Source organism: Schistocerca americana, chromosome 1 (genome assembly GCF_021461395.2).
Source record: "Schistocerca americana isolate TAMUIC-IGC-003095 chromosome 1, iqSchAmer2.1, whole genome shotgun sequence".
NCBI classification, from domain to species: Eukaryota; Metazoa; Arthropoda; class Insecta; order Orthoptera; family Acrididae; genus Schistocerca; species Schistocerca americana.
The window spans coordinates 482,081,337-482,091,664 of record NC_060119.1 but is presented as its reverse complement, the minus strand read 5'-3'; the positions used below and the strand labels follow the sequence as shown (position 1 = coordinate 482,091,664).

Here is a 10,328-nt window from a genome sequence, read left to right as displayed (position 1 = left end):
TTTCAAACCCTCAAAAATCCACTCGTTAATTTCAAACGCCGCCGGCCGCAATGCAGCGCGATCGAAACCACACTGAACGCTGTTGGCTCTGGTAATTGTCGACATCGTACTTACAACACTTATAAATAAAACAGACTTAAGCAACTCTCCCACCCACACGCTGCTCGGCTCCTCACCTCGGCACCGCTCTCGATGTAAACACTGGTCCGCGAGACCGCCCGTGACCGCGCGATGTGCACTGGCCGAGTGCCCGACCACGACTCATCTGAGCAACCGAGGACACAGATGAATAGCGCGACTGCAGGGACTTATCCCTTGCACGCTTCCCGTGAGACCCACATTCCCAACTGTGCACAATCTAGAAACGTAAAATACCTAATAGATATTTACCCATCCACTCATTACTCGCGCACACTATATCTATTAGGTTCTTTACGTATGTAGATTGTGGACAGTTGGGAATGTGGGTCTCGCGGGAAGCGGGCAGGGGATAAGTCCCTGAAGTCGTGCTATTCATCTGTGTCCTCGGTGGCTCAGATGGATAGAGCGTCTGCCATGGAAGCAGTAGATCCCGGGTTCGAGTCCCGGTCGGGGCACACATTTTCAGCTGTCCCCATCGGGGTATATCAACAACTCCTGTCGTCAGCTGAGGGTTTCAATTAATTATCATTCAGCACTTGTGCTGCATCAGCAATGACAAGTGGAAATGTGTGCTGGAGCCGGCCGAAGTGGCCGTGCGGTTCGAGGCGCTGCAGTCTGGAACCGCGAGACCGCTACGGCCGCAGGTTCGAATCCTGCCTCGGGCGTGGATGTGTGTGATGTCCTTAGGTTAGTTAGGTTTAACTAGTTCTATGTTCTAGGGGACTAATGACCTCAGAAGTTGAGTCCCATAGTGTTCAGAGCCATTTGAACCATTTTGTGTGCTGGACCAGGATTCGAAGCTGGGATCTACTGCTTACTAGACAGGTGCATTAACCACTTGGGCCACCCTGACGCAGTGTTTATTGCAACTGTGTAGACTATCTGGGCATGCCTCCTGATCAACACATATTCCCACCGAGCACCACAAACCCACAGCCTTGTCCATTTCCTCCATGCTTGCCACTCTGACATTCACACAGGAGGTCGGACATACTAGTGCATTCACACAAAAGAAAGTGGGCACTTTGCCCATCAAGGCAATTATATGAATGCGTAGTGTCTGTACTTCTGGACATGTCCGAAAGAACAGACACCACATGGAATCCACAGCCAGGAAACAAATAAATTAAATTAAAAGAGGAGGGTGGAGGAAGGGAGGGGTTTTATCGTTATCGATTGCATCAGGACTTCGTGCGGTGACGAGTGAAAATGTGTGTTGAGCTGGGATTCGAACATAGAATCATCTGCGTACTAGGCTGGTTCGTTAAGCACTTCCGCCATCCAGACACATTGCTTATCGCAACTGCACAGACTGTGTCGGCACGCCTCCAGGCTGACCAACTTTCCCACCAAGGGCCACCTGTCTGCAGTCCATGTCCATTTCCTTCATACTCACTGCTCTGAGGTTCTCGCAGGAGGTCAGATGTACAGTGCTAATGCATCTACACTGGAGAATGTGGATCCATTCCCCATTGAGGCAAACCAATGATATGAACGCGTGGTGTCTTTTAAACTGAAGGTGGATGGGGGAGAAAGGAATGGCAAGGGAAGGTATTACCAGTACCAGCTGCGTCAGGACTTCGTGTGGCATCGGCAGCGACGAGTGAAAATGTGTGCTGGACTGGGATTCGAACCCGGGATTTCCTCCTCACTAGGCAGGCGTGTTAACCACCTGCGCCACTCGCAAACAGGGGTTACTGCCACTGCGCTATCTATCTCGGCACACCTCCTGGCTGACCTGCAATCCCACCAAGCGCCACTCACCCACAGTACCTGTCCATTTCCTCCGTGCTTACCACTCTGAGGTTCCTGCAGGGGTTGGACATATTACTATGTACGTGCTGCAAAGGTTGGATCCATAGCCCTTTGAGGCAGATCACTCACATGAATGGGTGGTATCTGTTCTTTCGGACATGTCCGAAGGAACAGACCTCAAGCATTCATACAATTTTCTTTTGGTTTGCCCCCTCCCGCCTCTTCTGAGTTGCGTGATGCTGTCCCCGGTGATGATCGGAAGGTCGCCTGGTTTTTCATATACTAGACCTCAGTTACAATTGACCTCTGTACATGTTTCATTGCCCTGTTAACCTAATAACCGTTAGTTGAGCTTAACGTAATAAAATTGCGGCTCAGCATTAACAAAACTCCTTTAAATTACGATGTCACGCCAAATCCTGTACTAATCCGGAGATTTAGTCCCTCTTATTAATACATACTTACGAGGGGCGTTTGAAAAGTCCGTGCTAAGTCCGAGAGATGGCACCACCGGCGAGTATAGAGGTCATATTTAGTTAGTAGCATCTTTGGAAACAACGCACACCAAGTTTCAGCCATATTGGTCTATTTGTTTGTGTCTGGCATTCGTGTGGATCAAGGAAGTCGAGTGAGTGTCAAAAAATGGACGAAGAAGAATTTCGTGTGGTTATTAAACATTACTTTATGAAAGGCAAAACGCCTCGGAAGACTAAAGAGTAGCTTGATAAACATTACGGTGACTCTACGACTTCGATTAGAACAGTTTATAAGTGGTTTCAAAAATGTCGGAGTGGCCATATGGGCACACGTGATGCTGAACGTTCTGGACGCCTTGTGGAGGTTACGACTCCATAAATCATTGATAAAATCCATGTTATGGTGATGGATGACAGAAGAGTTAAGGTGTGTGAGATTGCTAGTGCTGTGGGCATCTCGAATGAACGGGTACATAATTTTTGTACAAGCATTTGGACATGAGATAGCTATGCGCAAGATGGGTTCCGCGATTGCTCACGCTTGACCAAAAACGGGATCGTGTGAAGCTTTGCAAGGATAGGTTGCAGCTGTTCAGGAAGAATCCACAGGACTTTAAGCATTGTTTCGTCACTGTGGATGAAACATGGATACATTACTATACTACTGAGACCAAACAACAATCTAAACAATGGGTTTCCAAGGGAGATTCTGCACTAAAAAAGGCGAAGACCAGTCCTTCGGCCGGAAAGGTTATGGCGACTGTCTTTTGGGATTCGCAAGGGATAACCCTCATCGATTATCTGGAAAAGGTTAAAACTGTTACAGGTGCATATTATTCATCGTTATTGGACAGTTTAAAAACCGAGCTGCAAGAAGAACGCTGGCGATTGGAGCGCAAAAAAGTCCTTTTCTATCACAACAATGCACCAGCACACACTTCAGCAGTTGTGGTCGCAAAATTAATAGAAATAGAATTCTAGCTCGTTTCACATCCCCCCTATTCTCCAGACTTGGGTCCCTCAGACTAATATTTGTTCCCCAATTTGAAGAAATGGCTCACAGGACAAAGGTTTTATTCAAACGAGGTGATTGCAGCAACTAATAGCTATTTTGCAGACTTCGACAATTCCTATTATTCGGAAGGAATCAACAAATTAGAACAGAGTTGGACGAAGTGTATAAGTCTAAAAGGAGACTATGTCGAAAAATAAAAAAGGTTTACTCCAAATACGTAAGTAGTTTTTATTTTTGCACGGACTTTTCATACGCCCCTCGTATTTATGAAGAGATATCTGTTGTCAGTAAAAGGTGCAACGCAATAAGAGTCTCACGCGTAAGCTATGTACTTCTGTCTATAATGCCACATTCCCCATATATGTTTGCGTCCCCATGTGATTTGTTGCGCGCCCTAGTAGCACAAACTGGTGTCACTGGCCTAATGTATAGAAATCTGATCATAGCTAAATTTCATAAGGGACAGAATACATGGAAGACTATTAAGGAATAGGCAATGAGACTGCTCAAATGTTCGTAGCGGTATTCTTGGAACAAGTTAGATACTGATCACGCACATAGCAGCAGTTTACTTTCGTTTGACGACCCCTGCATGTGATCTGTGTGCAGAGAAGCAGGTAAATCTCATCTCGAGTAAGCATTTACCCATTCTTCTGCCTACTCTGTGTTGCAGTTCTTCTGGTGACATCCCTTGCAGTCAGTAGTGCTGTCATGTTGCAAACTAATAAGTTATAGTACGTACGTACGTATATAATTATATATACGTACGTATATAATTAATTCGAGAATGGAAAATACCAGATGGTTATAATTAAATAACGTTGTTCCGAGTCCTGTCCTGCGGGCTCTATACATCGAAGATCGCTAAAATATCGTATATATGTTCATTAAAATAAAGTAATAGTTCCATTCTGTCCCACCAGGTGATAATATGGCGCTGTAAGCAGTCAGAATGTGAAATGGTTCCTGTTTTGACGTCATTATGGTGTTTGACACTTGGCGACGCATGTTGATTTCCTTTGTGTAGTGACTGTTGGTGTACAGGATTAAGAAGGTTGAAGTTTTCTATTCGAAACGCAATGGCTATTGAGAAGAATGACCGTGCACTGCTGCCGACATGGTCCACATCATTACGAAATATCATATTCATTATCTGTGGAACAAGTATTAATGTAACGTTTTGCCGGCCGCAGTGGCCGTGCGGTTAAGGGCGCTGCAGTCTGGAACCGCAAGACCGTTACGGTCGCAGGTTCGAATCCTGCCTCGGGCATGGATGTTTGTGATGTCCTTAGGTTAGTTAGGTTTAACTAGTTCTAAGTTCTAGGGGACTAATGACCTCAGAAGTTGAGTCCCATAGTGCTCAGAGCCATTTGAACCATTTGTAACGTTTTGTAAAGTTGTTTTACCAGAAGGCATCAATAGTGGCACTGTATTGGGAGAATATCGCCGACAGCTGCGAAATGCTCCATGTCAATAAATAGGGTAAAGAATATGATCAATAAATTAAAGAAACAGGTGAATTAGGTGGTGCAGCAGGGAGAGGGAGGCGAGCCCATTCCCATGGCAATTATTGATGAAGTACCCAGAATGAGATTTTCACTCTGTAGCGGAAAGTGCGCTGATATGAAACTTCCTGGCAGATTAAAACTGTGTGCCCGACTGGGACTCGAACTCGGGACCTTTGCCTTTTGCTGGCAAGTGCTCTACCATCTGAGCTACCGAAGCACGACTCACGCCCGGTCTTCACAGCCTTACTTCCGCCAGTATCTCGTCTCCTACCTTCCAAACTTTACAGAAGCTCTCCTGCGGACCTTGCAGAACTAGTACTCCTGAAAGAAAGGATATTGCGGAGACATGGCTCAGATGGTAGAGCACTTGCCCGCGAAAGGCAAAGGTCCCGAGTTCGAGTCTCGGTCGGGCACACAGTTTTAATCTGCCAGGAAGTTTCATATTAGCGCACACTCCGCTGCAGAGTGAAAATCTCATTCTGGAAACATCCACCAGGCTGTGGCTGCAAGGTTCGCAGGGAGCTTCTGTAAAGTTTGGAAGGTAGGAGACGAGATACTGGCAGAAGTAAGGCTGTGAGGACCGGGCGTGAGTCGTGCTTCGGTAGCTCAGATGGTAGAGCACTTGCCCGCGAAAGGCACAGGCCCGAGTTCGAGTCTCGGTCGGGCACACAGTTTTAATCTGCCAGGAAGTTTCATTGATGAAGTTGCTGTAGCTATAGCCCACTGTGCAGCACATGCCTCAAATTCTGCAACCGATGCTCGACCCATGTCACAAGAATTGTCTCTCCCCTGGTCAACAGTTCAAAAGACTTTGCAGCCCATTTTTCACAACTACCATACAAGATTCACAATGTGCACCAAATAAAGTCCCAACGCAATGACTTTGCCTTTCGTTGTTTGGCGCTCAAGGAAATGGATGACATGTATTCGGGGAATATTCTTCCGACAGACGAGGCACATTTTACTCTGCACGGCTGAATGTACAGAACTGTCGCATGTGGGGCTCTACTCTTCCACATGCTGTGTGCGAGCATTCACTGCACCCAGTTTGTGTGTCTGTGTGGTGTGGTTTCACAAGCTCCTTCATTGTCGGTCCGTTTTTCTATAAGAAGATGACACAGCCTGTTAGGTGTAGAGTGACATCGTGTAGAGTGACGTTATAAGGACGTCCTTGTGCAACTCGCGATTCCAGCTTTGCAAGAACTCAACTCTGTCCACGCCACTATTTTCGTACAAGATACGCCGACCCATCATGTCGTTTGCCAGGTGAAAGATTTGCCTCGAGAGACCACTGCTAACGATCGCATCATCTCTAGCCAATTTCAAGATGTGTGGCCTGTGGGATTCCCCATCCTAAATCAATGTGACTTCTGGTTGTGGGGATATCTGAAAGGCCGGCCGGAGTGACCGTGCGGCTCTAGGCGCTACAGTTTGGAACCGCAGGTTCGAATCCTGCCTCGGGCATGGATGTGTGTGATGTTCTTAGGTTAGTTAGGTTTAATTAGTTCTAAGTTCTAGGCGACTGATGACCTTAGAAGTTAAGTCGCATAGTGCTCAGAGCCATTTGAACCATTTTTGACATCTGAAAGGTCGTGTATATCAGGAATGTATCCGGACTCTTCCTGATCTAAAGGGTAGCATACGATGACATGACACTCTGCTTTCACCGGATATACTGCGGGCAACTGTCGACCATACCATGTCACAGATGCAGCATGCTCGGGAGACTATATTGAACTCAGGTTGTAACTTGTGGCCGTATTATAACAAACGTGCCAGAACCACCGTTATCAAGTGTTTGATTATTCCTTCCCTTTTCCTGTACAGATTTTCACTCGGTGGTGGAAAGTGGAACTATTACTTTTTTTAGCATATTCTGTGAGCACACCAATCAATGAAAATACCTACGATGTATCAGCGTCCTGCGATGTACACAGTCCGCACTGTAGCACTTGCTACACCATCAGTTTAATTGTAATCATCCAGAGATCTCAGCTGCGTGCTGAGTGACTTACATGCCAAAAAATATAGTACACAGCATAGTACTGTTTCACACCTCTTCCTATGCTCTGCAGTCACTTTCACCAAAACTCAAAGTTTGCTGCATTGTAATAGCGCCACAATCATGGCCAATGACTTACAGACTTCCTGCGACGTTTTCTATATAAGAATGAGTTTTTGTTATTAATGTTTATAATTAAATTTGTCTCTCTTTGATACCCATTCTCTGGATCATCTCCGGTCTTTGTTTCAAGGGTGATTGGCACTAGAGGCTGCCAATGAAAACAGCAGCATCGGCAGGGTTGTCATGGAGACGCGATTATGTGTATGAAGCGTAGCATGATGCCAAACACATCTACCGTGCCAGACGTTCACGCCAAAAATCACAAAGTGCACTGATTGTAACATAATGGGTAGCCACTGCTGCTATGCCAACTCTTGTCATCTAGTTTTAAAGAAAGTATTGTCTGAGAAAGAGTGATTGTTTCACATCTTACAGCCTCATACGTTCGATCGATAATGGACTGGTTTTCTTTTCGTTATTCGCCATAGTTAATGTGCTGCATTGAAATTAAGCAACCCATTGTACTAAATTTTAACAGCTTGCAGTGGTAAAAACACGATGCGAAACCATGGGTGGGCAACAGCTGGCGAGCGGACCAGGTATGGCCTGCAATTGGTTACGATGTGGCTCTTGGAAGAAATTCGTGGGAGAGACAGCAAAGCGCTCTAATTGTACCCCACCCGGGGTGCATTTTCGGGGATATTCGCCTTTCTGTTGTTCGAATTATTCTAGTTTGGATTGTGTGTAACCTAGCTGACACATGCTAAATTCAAGCGATTTAGACTTTTAAACGCTTTGAAATGAACGAAAGAAATAATGATTTCATTTGTTTATTTTCACAGAAACAAACCATGCCTGTGCGATCAGGCGACAAAAGTATTTTTGGACCAGTGTTTCAAAAATGCTTGGAAACAGTGTTTATGGATATTAACACACTCAATTAAAAAAAAATAGAAAGATTTACGAGTTGCCAAAAATCCCAAAGTTACCCTTAACTGTTTGTGGCTTGAGATTACCTGTCTCATTGCCGTATTTTATTTTTCAGTTTTCCCCGTATGAACATTAATAAATGACTCTTGTCCGTTGTGGACATATTACAACAAAGCAACAGTTAAAGAAATGGTTCAAATGGCTCTGAGCACTATGGGACCTAACATCTGAAGTCATCAGTCCACTAGAACTTAGAACTACTTAAACCTAACTAACCTAAGGACATCACACACATCCATGCCCGAGGCAGGATTCGAACCTGCGACCGTAGCGGTCGCGCGGTTCCAGACTGTAGCGCCTAGGACCGCTCGGCCACACCGGCCGGCTCAGTTAAAACTGAAGGTAATTTATAATGATTTCTCTGCAGCCACTTGGTTTCATAGAAATTTACACTACTGGCCAATACAATTGCTACACCAAGAAGAGATGCAGATGATAAACGGGTATTCATTGGAGAAATATCTCATACTAGAACAGACATGTGATTAAATTTTCACGCAATTTGGGTGCGTAGATCCTGAGAAATCAGTACCCAGAACAACCCATAAAAACGGCCTTAATACGCCTGGGCATTGAGTCAAGCGTGGATGGCGTGTACAGGTACAGCTGCTCATGCAGCTTCAATACGATAACACAGTTCATCAAGAGTAGTGACTAGCGTATTGTGACGAGCCAGTTGCTCGGCCACCATTGACCAGACGTTTTCAATTGGTGAGAGATCTGGAGAATGTGCTGGTCAGGGTAGCAGTCAAACATTTTCTGTATCCAGAAAGGCCCGTACAGGACCTGCAACATGCGGTCGTGCATTATCATGCTGAAATGTAGGGTTTCGCAGGGATAGAATGAAGGGTAGAGCCACGGGTCGTAACACATCTGAAATGTAACGTCCACTGTTCAAAGTGCCGTCAATGCGAACAAGAGGTGACCGAGACGTGTAACCAATGGCACCCCATACCATCACGCCGGGTGATACGCCAGTATGGCGATGACGAATACACGCTTCCAATGTGCGTTCAGTGCGATGTCGCAAACACGTATGCGACCATCATGATATTGTAAACAGAACCTGGATTCATCCGAAAAAATTACGTTTTGCCATTCGTGCACCAAGTTTCGTCGTTGAGTACATCGCAGGCGCTCCTGTCTGTGATGCAGCGTCAAGGGTAACCGCAGTCATGGTATCCGAGCTGATAGTTCCTGCTGCTGTATATGTCGTCGAACTGTTCGTGCAGATGGTTGTTGTCTTGCAAACGTCCCCATCTGTTGACTCAGGGATCGAGACTTGGCTGCACTATCCGTTACAGCCATGCGGATAAGATGCCTGTCATCTCGACTGCTAGTGATACGAGGCCGTTGGGATCAAGCACGGCGTTCCGTATTACTCTCCTGAACCCACCGATTCCATATACTGCTAACAGTCGTTGGATCTCGACCAACGCGAGCAGCAATGTCGCGATACGATAAACCGCAATCGCGATAGGCTACAATCTGACCTTTATCTAAGTCGGAAACGTGATGGTACGCATTTCTCCTCCTTACACGAGGCATCAAAACAACGTTTCACCAGGCAACGCCGGTCCACTGCTCTTCGTGTATGAGAAACCGGTTGGAAACTTTCCTTATGCTAGCACGTTGTAGGTGTCGCTACCGGCGCCAACCTTATGTGAATGCTCTGAAAAGCTAATCATTTGCATATCACAGCATCTTCTTCCTATCGCTTAAATTTCGCGTCTGTAGCACGTCATCTTCGTGGTGTAGCAATTTTAATGGCCAGTAGTGTATTTTCCCATAATGACATTTCAAGATGCCTGGCATCCCATCCTCAAATGTTTACATATATTTACGTGTCATGAACATTGTATTTTCACTAACAGTATTACAGAAGACCGCCATTTTAAACATGAGAAGTAAAGAAACAATATTCACGATACGTAAATAAATGTAAACATCTGAAGATGGAGTCAACGTAAAATGAATGTACTCTTAAAAATTCGTATTTTGAGGCAAAATTTGCTGGTGTGACGTACCGGCAAAGGGATGTCATTCGTATTGGTGCGTTCCCCCATAAACGTTCAGTAGTTTAACTGACTTTAGTGTGCTTAACCGAGGTTTAGTGCCTGAATTACAGCATTTTCGGGGGAGAGTCTATGTTCTGACACCTTTGGAAGGGCCAGGCCGTGTTAGTCTGTGTTTTGAGAAAGTTTTATCTGATGATGGGTGAAGTAGCCGCTAGGTCGAGTGTGTGAATTATTCAGAGTACCTACTTTCGGACACAGAAATTTTTCGGTACCTGAAGGATTTGTTATTTTTTGGGTTGCGTGTGACACAAGGCGCGCTCAGAAGGTTTTAACGTGTAGTGTGGCGAAATAAATAAAAAA

General features: G+C 45.5%; 1 non-coding gene across 1 annotated transcript; it reads left to right on the top strand.

Moving 5' to 3' along the window:
• Positions 1 to 522: 522 nt before the first annotated feature.
• Positions 523 to 596, top strand: Trnap-ugg. Its single transcript has one exon. It is a non-coding gene; the product is annotated as a tRNA-Pro (tRNA).
• The last annotated feature ends 9,732 nt before the right edge of the window (positions 597 to 10,328 follow it).